Here is a 9669-nt window from a genome sequence, read left to right as displayed (position 1 = left end):
TTTTGGGAGGCCGAGGCAGGCGGATCACCTGAGGTCAGGAGTTCAAGACCAGTCTGACCAATATGGTGAAACCCTGTCTCTTAAAAATACAAAAATTAGCCGGGCTTGGTGGCATGCACTTGTAGTCCCAGCTACTCGTGAGGCTGAGACAGGAGAATCGCTTGAACCTGGGAGGCGGAGATTGCAGTGAGCTGTGATCGCACCACTGCATTCCAGCCTGGGCGACAGACTGCATCTCAAAGAAAAAAAAGAAAAATTGCTAAGTGAGGGTAATGTTTCTCAAAGTGATGATTTGAAGAGGCTTTATTAGGAGAATATTGGAGATTGTATAACAGATTGTTATATATAGCAGGGTGAAGGAAAGGGACCATATTATGATTCTTATAATAAGATTACGCACTCATTTTTTTTAACATATCAGGCTCTAGTCTTTAACAGTGTCTTCATGAAAAACACAGTAAAGCTCAGAATATACATGAATTTTAATATTTAATTTAATATTTAATATATTATGTATTTAATACATATTTAATATATATTTAATGTACAGATATTTCACTTAGGCATGACTTTATTGTCATTAGGCAAAAATCAACCTTTACTTCTTAGACATCCATCAAGATTGTGCTGATGACCCTTTGTGGTGTCCAGGGTCTTCTGAGGGATCAGCTAAGTCCGATAGAAGTGCTTGTGAGTGAGGGCTCCTGGGCTGGTCCAAACACTGTGCCTAAATGATGATAAAAGGAAGTGTCATTGGTGTTAATTCTATAATTATTGAGTGTTTATTACACAATAGATTGGCATGCTATGCTTCATGAGACTAAGCATGTACTCTTTAAAAAAGGAATTATAAGAGAGATCTCAATGTGTTTAGACAAGGTAATCTTTATAGTTTCAAATAATTCTGAGAGGTAGGATTCTGAAGTCTTAATCAAGGAGATTCAATAAAATATAACTTTTATCTGCTTATCAGTAATCAGAATTGAACTGATTTCTTATTGATACAGGAAAAATCAAATAAGAATAATAGTCATTCAACAATTCTTTAAAAAATATGTATTTGTGATGATTAATATTAGGTTTTATCTTGATTGGATTGAAGAATGTCTAGATAGCTGGTAAAGTATTACTTCTGAATGTGTCCGTGAGGGTGTTGCCATTGATATGTGAGTTAGTGGACTGGGAGAGGAAGATCCACCCTCAATGTGGGTGGCCACCATCCAATTGGCTGCCAGCACAGCTAGAACAAAGTAGGCAGAAGAAGGTGGGATAGCTTTGCTTGCTGAGTCTTCTGACTTCCTTCTTTCTCCCATGCTGGGTGCTTCCGTCCATTCCTCCTGCCCTTGGACACCAGAATCCAGGTCCTTTTGACCTTTGGACTCTGGGACTTGCATCAGTGGCTTGCTGGGGGCTCTCGACCCTTCAGTCACAGGCTGAAGGCTGCACTGTCAGCTTTCTTGACTTGAGGCTTTCAGACTCAGACTGTGCCACTACCAGCTTTCTTCCCCAGCTTGCAGATGGTCTATCATGGGACTTTGCCTTGTAATTGTGTGGTGAGCCGATTATCCCTAATAAACATGTATTCAGGAGATAATATATATGCAGTGACCTGAGCTGTACTTTGGGCCCTTTGAGCCAGGGCTGGAGCTGGAGCTGGAGCAGCTGGGATGCAAGGAGCAGTGTCCTGGGGCTGTGCAGAGCAGTGGGCCCTGGGCGTGGCCCAAGAAACCATTCTTCCCTCCTAGGCCTCCAGGCCTGTGATGAGTGGGGCTGCTAGGAAGATCTCTGAATTGCCTAAGAGTTCTGTCCCTCTGGAGAACCCTGACTAATACAGCATCGGTCATCTGTTTATGTGCAGACTCTGCCGACTGCTGGGAAAATGTCAACAAATAGAGTAGACAATGCCTCTTCCTTTGTGAAATTTATATTTTATGTGAGGAAACCAAACATCAAGTCAGCAACAAATAAGACAACCACAGATTGTGTAAAACTATAAATGACACAAATAAAATAATTCAATAGAGACCAAATGAGTAAGGCCAGCTAAAGATAAAATAAGAGACAACTTTTCAAAGGAGGGTAAAAACGAGCTACCTATAAGATCTTGGACTTTAGCATTCAGAGTTCAAAGAAATGAAGCGACAAGCGAGGATTCACTTAGAATGAAAATATTTGATCTGTTTGGGCAAGAAAGCAGTGAGAACAGAGACAGAGATTACTGGGGGAGGAGTGAGGAAATGGAGTGGTACAGATTAGAAAGGCAAGCTGGAGACAGGCCATTCAAACTTTTTAGGCCAATGTAAGACCTTTTTTTTTTTTAGTACAATAAAACCTTTGAACATCTTCAAACAGAAAAATGAAATGGTCTGAGTCTCAGTTTTAAAGGTTACTGTGGATGCATTATTTAGAATGGGCCAAAGACAACAAAAATGGAAAACAAGGAGATTCATAAGAGAGCCCCTTCTCTATCTGTGTTTAAATCATGGTGGCTTAAACTACAGTGCTACTAGTGCACTAGTAAAGAAAAAAAAATGCAGATTTAGTACATATCAAAGAGACAGAATTAAAAGGATTTTGATTAGATGTAAGGGTAAAATTGTGAATTAAATGAATGCTAGTTGCTCAGCTTCATAACACAGAAGTTGACTGCTTGCTCACCTGAAGTCTAATCAGCAGTTGTATTAGTCTGTTCTTGCATTCCTATAAAGAAATACCTGAGACTGTATAATTTATAAAGAAAAGAGGTTCAGTTGAATCATGGCTCTTCAGGCTCTACAGGAAGCATCGTGGCTTCTGCTTCTGGGGAGGCCTCAGGAAAATTCAAATCATGGTGAAAGGCAAAGGAGGAGTAAGGATCTCACATGGCAGGAGCAAGAGCAAGAGCAAGAGACAGAGGGGAGGTGCCACACACGTTTAAACAACAAGATCTCCTGAGAACTCACTCACTATCATGAGAACAGCACCAAAGGGATGCTGCTAAACCGTTTATGAGAATCCAGCCCTATGATCCTAACCACCTCCCACAAGGCCTCTCCTCCAACATGGGGATTACCATTCAACATGAGATTTGGGAGGTGAAAAATACCCAAACTCTATTATTCCACCCCCACCCCTCCCAAATCTCATGTCTTTCTCACATTTCAAAATACAATCATGCCTTCCCAATAGTCCCCCAAAGTTTTAACTCCTCCTAGCATTAACTCAAAAGTCCAGAGTCCAAAGTGTCATCTGAGATAAGGCAAGTCCCTTCTACCTACAAGCCTGTAAAATATAAAACAAGTTAGTTATGTCCAAGGATGCAAGGAGTTAAGTATTGGGTAATTATTTTCATTCCCAAAAGGAGAAATTGGCCAAAAGAAAGAAGCTACAGGCCCCAGCCAAGTTCAAAATCCAGCCAGGCAGTCATTAAATCTTAAAGCTCCAAAATAATCTTCTTTAACTTCACATCCCATGTCCAGGGCACACTGGTGTGAGGGGTGGTCTCCCAAGGCCTTGAGAATGGCTTCCATTGAAATAAATTGTATAAGTCCTAAGACATCATACTTATTCAATGAGATATTTTTCACTATTTAAGTTGGCAAACTAGACTTTACATTATGCACCAAAATACAATTATTATTTGTCCAGGATATCTCAATGCTTGATATCATTTGTCTACTGTTCCCTCTGTCCATTTCCCACTTAGATGACTTGAAAATTAACAGTGTAATTTCATCTGATTATAATCAGCTAGCCATTGACTAAAAATTCTCCTTGGCTATTACATTCAGTATTTCACTAGTACATTGTTGAATATGTGACTAGCAAATAAGCAATAAAAACTGCACTTCTCAAAAGATAACTAAAGATTTATTCCTTACATCACTAACTTCAAGAGAGATATTATTCTCTAAACTAATTTTCTTCTTGTCCTAGGCTTGAAGTTTCATGTATATCAAGATTACTATAATAAGGCTTTCATTGCAGGAAAACTGAAACCTATCTAGTAGTTTTTTATTACTGTCTTTGTCAGACATACTAGATTTTTCTAGCAAATCCCAAAGCATTCAAATTTATGCAAATTATTCATTTCCCAAAAAGGAGTTTTGACCTTATTAAGTATTGTTTTCATCTAAAGCTATGATGTAGTCCCAGGGTGTTCTATCAGACTACTAAGAAGTTTAGAGTTTCTACTTTACTCATTGAAAAGAAACACATGTATTTATTCAGTTTTTCAAACTAGCATGGATTAAAGCTGTGTCACTGATATGGTTTCGCTGTGTCCCCACCCAAATCTCATCTTGAATTGTAGCTTCCATAATCCCCATGTATTGTGGGAGGGACCTGGTGGGAGGTAATTGAATCATGGGGGTAGTTTTTCCCATGCTGTTCTCATGATAGTAGATAAGTCTCATGAGATCTGATGGCTTTCTAAAGGGCAGTTCCCCGGCACACGTTCTCTTGCCTGTGCAATGCAAGACATGTCTTTGCTCTTCCTTTTCCTTCCACCATGATTGTGAAGATTCTCCAGCCATGTGGAACTGTGAGTGCATTAAACCTCTTTTTCTTTATAAATCACCCAATCTAGAAGATTTCTTCACAGCAGTATGAAAATGACTAATACAGTTATATTTTAAAAAATACTCTTATAACACATAGAAAAAATATACACATAGAAAAAATGTATACACAAATAAGATAAGTTGTGCAAAGTAATTAGCAGAGTTATTGGCACTTAGTGCTCAATCAAATACATCAATCTTTTATAATAAAAATTATTTGTGTTATTAATCATCATAATAGTCAATGAAAACAGGTATTTGCAATATTATATTTATTGCCTTTATTAAAATGAATAATGAAAAGCCCCATGTTTTAGGTAGACACATATCCATTGTCACCTGGCTTATGGAAATGATATCACTTTTACATTACACAAAAATGAAATTCAATTAGCCAACTCATCCGTATTTTGATAGAGGTAGAATCTTATTTTTATCCTATTGTCCCAAGCCCTTTGTAGATTTAGGTTGAACTTGCATAATACTGACATTAACAATTAAGTGGTTGAGTCTACTAGTAACTAAGTGAACAGAATAATCAACTAGGTACAAAGTTGAAGTATATATAATTTATGAACATTAATAATCCCAGCGCTTTGGTTTTATATAATTATTGAATCCACATCTATTTATTGAGCATCTGCTCTGCAGGAACTGCTAGGGTATGTGCTTGTGAGCAATGGTGAAAAACACAGACCCCATCCAAGATTTCAGGGTCCTAAATAACTTCAGTAGTTTTCAAGATGCTATTGAAGACAAAGTCCCTGAAAACTAGGATCAAATGTAGTAAGTGTTAGAGACAACTAATTCTCCCTCTGTGTTTTTCTGGGGAGCGGTAAGTAAAATGTTCCAATTGTGAAGGCTTCATTTTCTGGCTATTGTGTGAGAGTGCTATATTTAGCAAATAAAAATACAGGACATCCAGTTAAATTTGAATTTCAGACGAACAACATTTTTTTGTGGTATATTGCATGTGATATTTGTATTTTATTTGGCAAACCTTTGTGGGGAGGAAAATCCTTTCCAAGCCAGCATGTTGCAACAGTAAACACTATGATGTTTTCCCAAGTTACAATTTAGAAAGAACATTTATATCAATTGTTTTAATGGGTGATTTCAAATCTTTACTGGCTAGATTTTTTTTTAGCATTAAAACATAAATGTGTTATGGGAGTAGATTTTTTAAGAAATACAATTTTTTAGATGATGAACTTGCTATTATAGCACCCATAGGCATGTTTGTAATTAACTTTCAAGGCATATAAATGATCTAATTTGTGAAAATATGTTTTTGATCTGTTGGGATTTGTTTCAAATATGGCCATTACCTCAACGTAACTGATTGACCACCCAAACCTCATTCATTTCACAGCATGAAATGAAGTGATGATGTTCCCTGGAAAATACAGCATATACTTGAGACAGATTCATGAGCTAGCTATAGATGCTGATCCCCAGAGAGCAATCCATTGCTGGCTTCTGCTCAAAACGTGTAGGAATCTGTTTCACATCCTTCAGGGGTGTCCAATCTTTTGGCTTCCCTGGGCCACATGGGAAGAAGAATTGTCTTGGGCCACACATAAAATACACTAACACTAACAATAGCTGCTGATGAGCTCTCTCACTATATATATATTGCAAAAAAATCTCATAACATTTTAAGAAAGTTTACAAATTTGTGTTGGGCTACCCTGGACCCCATGCATCCTGAGGGCTATGGGTTGGACAAGCTTGCTCTACATTATCTGGTTGGAATCTGATGCCTCAGGTGGAATATGTACATAAAGATGACCCCTTTTCCTCCCAATCTACTTTGAAATAATTTTAAGGACATATGAACGTAATAGCTACTATAAATTGCATGTCCACAATGTAGTTAGGGAAGTTAACTAAGCGGAAAAGAACACATAAAGGCATATAAAACCTCTCATTGTTAATTGTAGCTGCAGATTACCCGATGGAGGGCTTATACCTGACTTCTCAATACCTTTTTTTCTAACCTATTCTATTGAAATAGTAAAACAAAACAACAACATAACTTCTAAAAATATTTCAAATAAAAATATCTTAATTTATGCTATTTTAAAAACAATTTCTCAAAACCTTTAAAATTAAGGTATAGTACATGTAACATAAAATTTACCATGTTAACCCTTTTTTTTTTTTTTTTTTTTTTTTTTTTTGAGACGGAGTCTCGCTCTGTCGCCCAGGCTGGAGTGCAGTGGCGCGATCTCGGCTCACTGCAAGCTCCGCCTCCCGGGTTCCCGCCATTCTCCTGGCTTAGCCTCCGGAATAGCTGGGACTACAGGCGCCCGCAACCGCGCCCGGCTAATTTTTTTTTTTTTTTTTTTTTTTAGTAGAGATGGGGTTTCACCGTGGTCTCGATCTCCTGACCTGTGATCCGCCTGCCTCGGCCTCCCAAAGTGCTGGGATTACAGGCGTGAGCCACCGTGCCCGGCTTTTTTTTTTTTTTTTTTTGAGATGGAATCTCACTCTGTCACCAGGCTGGAGTGCAGTTGCACAATCTCGGCTTCCTGCAACCTCCACTTCTTAAGTTCAAAAGGTTCTCCTGCCTCAGCCTCCCGAGTAGCTGGGACTACAGGTGTGCACCACCACACCTGGCTAATTTTTGTATTTTTAGCAGAGATTGGGTTTCACCATGTTGGCCAGGATGGTGTCAATCTCTTGACCTCATGATCCACCCACCTTAGCCTCCCAAAGTGTTGGGATTACAGGTGTGAGTGATGGCACCCGGCCCATGTTAACCATTTTTAAGTGCACATTGGCCTTAAGGACATTCACACTGTTGGGCTACCACGACCACTCTTCATCCACAGAACACTTTCATCCTGCAAAACTGAAACTCTGTGCCTGTTATAGGACAATTCCCTCTTACCTCCTCCTGCTGGCAACCACCATTCTACTTTCTGTCCCTATGAATTTGACTATTTTAAGTACCTAATTTAAGTGGAGTCTGTCCTTTTGCAACTGGCTTTTTTCACTTAGCATAGACCCCTAAACGTTCATCCATGTTATAGTTTGTGTCAGAATTAACTTCTTTTTGAAGGCTGAATGATACTCCATTGTATGTATATACCACATTTTGTTTATCCATCCATCTGTTGTTGGATACTGAGTACTTGCTTTCAATTCTTTTGGGCATACACCCAGAAGTGGAATTGCTGGATTATATTGGTAATTTCATTATTAATATTTGAGGAACCACCATTCTGTTTTTTATAGTGGCTTCACCATTTTACATTCCCACCAACAGTCATAAGATTTCTGATATTTCTGCATCCTCTCCAACACTCATTATTTTGTGTTTTATTTTATAGTAGACATCCTAATGGGTGTGAGATGATATCCCATTGTGGTTTTGATTTGCATTTCCTTAGTGATTAGTGATGTTGATCATTTTTTCATGTGCACATTGGCCATTTGTATGTCTTCTTTGGAGAAGTGTTTATGCAAATCCTTTGTCCATTTATTAATTCAGTTATTTGCTGTTGTTGATTTGTAGGGGTTCTTTGTATGTTCTGGATATTAATCCCTTATCAGATGTATCATTTGTAAATAGTTTTCCCATTCTTTTTTTTTTTAACTGAGATGGAGTCTCACTCTGTTGCCCAGGCTAGAGTGCAGTAGCGCAATCTCGGCTCACTGCAAGCTCCGCCTCCTGGGTTCATGCCATTCTCCTGCTTCAGCCTCCCGAGTAGCTGGGACTACAGACACCCCACCACCACGCCCGGCTAATTTTTTGTATTTTTAGTAGAGATGGGATTTCTCTTTGTTACCCAGGATGGCCTCGATCTCCTGACTTCATGATCCACCCACCTCGGCTTCCCAAAGTGCTGGGATTACAGGCATGAGCCACCGCGCCTAGCCAATAGTTTTCCCATTCTATGTGTTGCCTTTCAATTCTGTTGATTGTATCCTTTAATGCACAGAAGTTTAAAATTTTTATGTAGTCCAGTTCATCTGTTTCCTTCTGTTGTCCATGCTTTTGCTGTCATATTCAAGATATCATTACTAAATCCAATGTATGAAGCTTTTCCCTTTCATTTCTTCCACAAGTTTTAGGCTTTTCAATCTTACATTTAAGTCATGAATTTATTTGGAATTCATTTTTCTATGTAGTATAAAGTCAAAATTTTTAAATCATGAATTTGAATTGACATTTAAAATCATTTAGTTCACAGATGGATTGGATTTAAACATTATTTAGCTTAATACATGAAGTAACAACTAAGTTCCTTCTAAAACAATCTTAGAACATTCTTTCAACTCTGGCTATGTCCTACTTTTTCTTCAAAATTCAATTTAGGTATTATCTATTCTGTAAGTATTCCAGGACATCTTACTCTCCAACAAATACTCATCTCAAGAGGAAATGCCCAAACGCCTCTGAGCTCTTCTAAATTTCCAATCATAATATACTGTGTTTTTTAGACGATTTTATTTTTTAGAGCAGTTTTAGGTTAACAGCAAGATTGAGAGGAGGAAGGTACAGAGATTTCTCATATACCACTGTCCCCTACATGCACGGCTTATATTATCCCCATTATCAACATTCTTCACCAGAGTGGTACATTGGTTACAAGTGATGAGCCTAAATTGGCATACCATAATTACTCAAAGTCCACTGTTTAAATTAGGATTCACTATCGGTGTTGTACATTCTATGGATTTGGAAAAATGTATGGTAACATGTATCTACCATTATATTATTGTGCAAGTATTTTCACTGCCCCCCAAATCCTCCTGCTTCACCTGTTCCTCACCACCCCCCAACCTCTGGAAACCACTATTCTTTTCACTGTCTCCATAGTTTCTTCTTTTCCAGAATGTCATATAGTCTGAATTATCCAGTATGTAACCTTTTTAGACTTGCTTCCTTCATGTAATAATACATATTTAAGCTTCCTCTATGTCCTTATGGTTTGATAACTCATGTCTTTTTAGTGCTGAATAATATTTAATTATCCACAGCTTATTTATCTACTTACTTACCGAAGGATATTTTGTTTGCTTACAAGTTTTGGAAATTAGGAATAAAGCTGCTATAAACATACATGCACAAGTTTTTGTGTGACCATAAGTTTTCAACTCCTTAGAGTAAATACCA

The 9669-nt window shown here is 38.0% G+C and overlaps 1 long non-coding RNA gene across 1 annotated transcript in view; it reads right to left on the bottom strand.

Annotated features, from left to right (window-relative positions):
• Nucleotides 1–457: 457 nt before the first annotated feature.
• Nucleotides 458–9669, bottom strand: part of LOC106994117 (uncharacterized) — a 69298-nt gene continuing 60086 nt past the window's right edge. Inside the window, exon 4 of the long non-coding RNA XR_001440562.3 lies at nucleotides 458–727. This is a non-coding gene — a long non-coding RNA (uncharacterized LOC106994117). The remainder of the gene's footprint in view (nucleotides 728–9669) is intronic.

This window comes from Macaca mulatta, chromosome 16 (genome assembly GCF_049350105.2).
Source record: "Macaca mulatta isolate MMU2019108-1 chromosome 16, T2T-MMU8v2.0, whole genome shotgun sequence".
In the NCBI taxonomy this organism is placed as follows: Eukaryota; Metazoa; Chordata; class Mammalia; order Primates; family Cercopithecidae; genus Macaca; species Macaca mulatta.
This window is presented reverse-complemented; position numbering and strand designations above follow the sequence as displayed.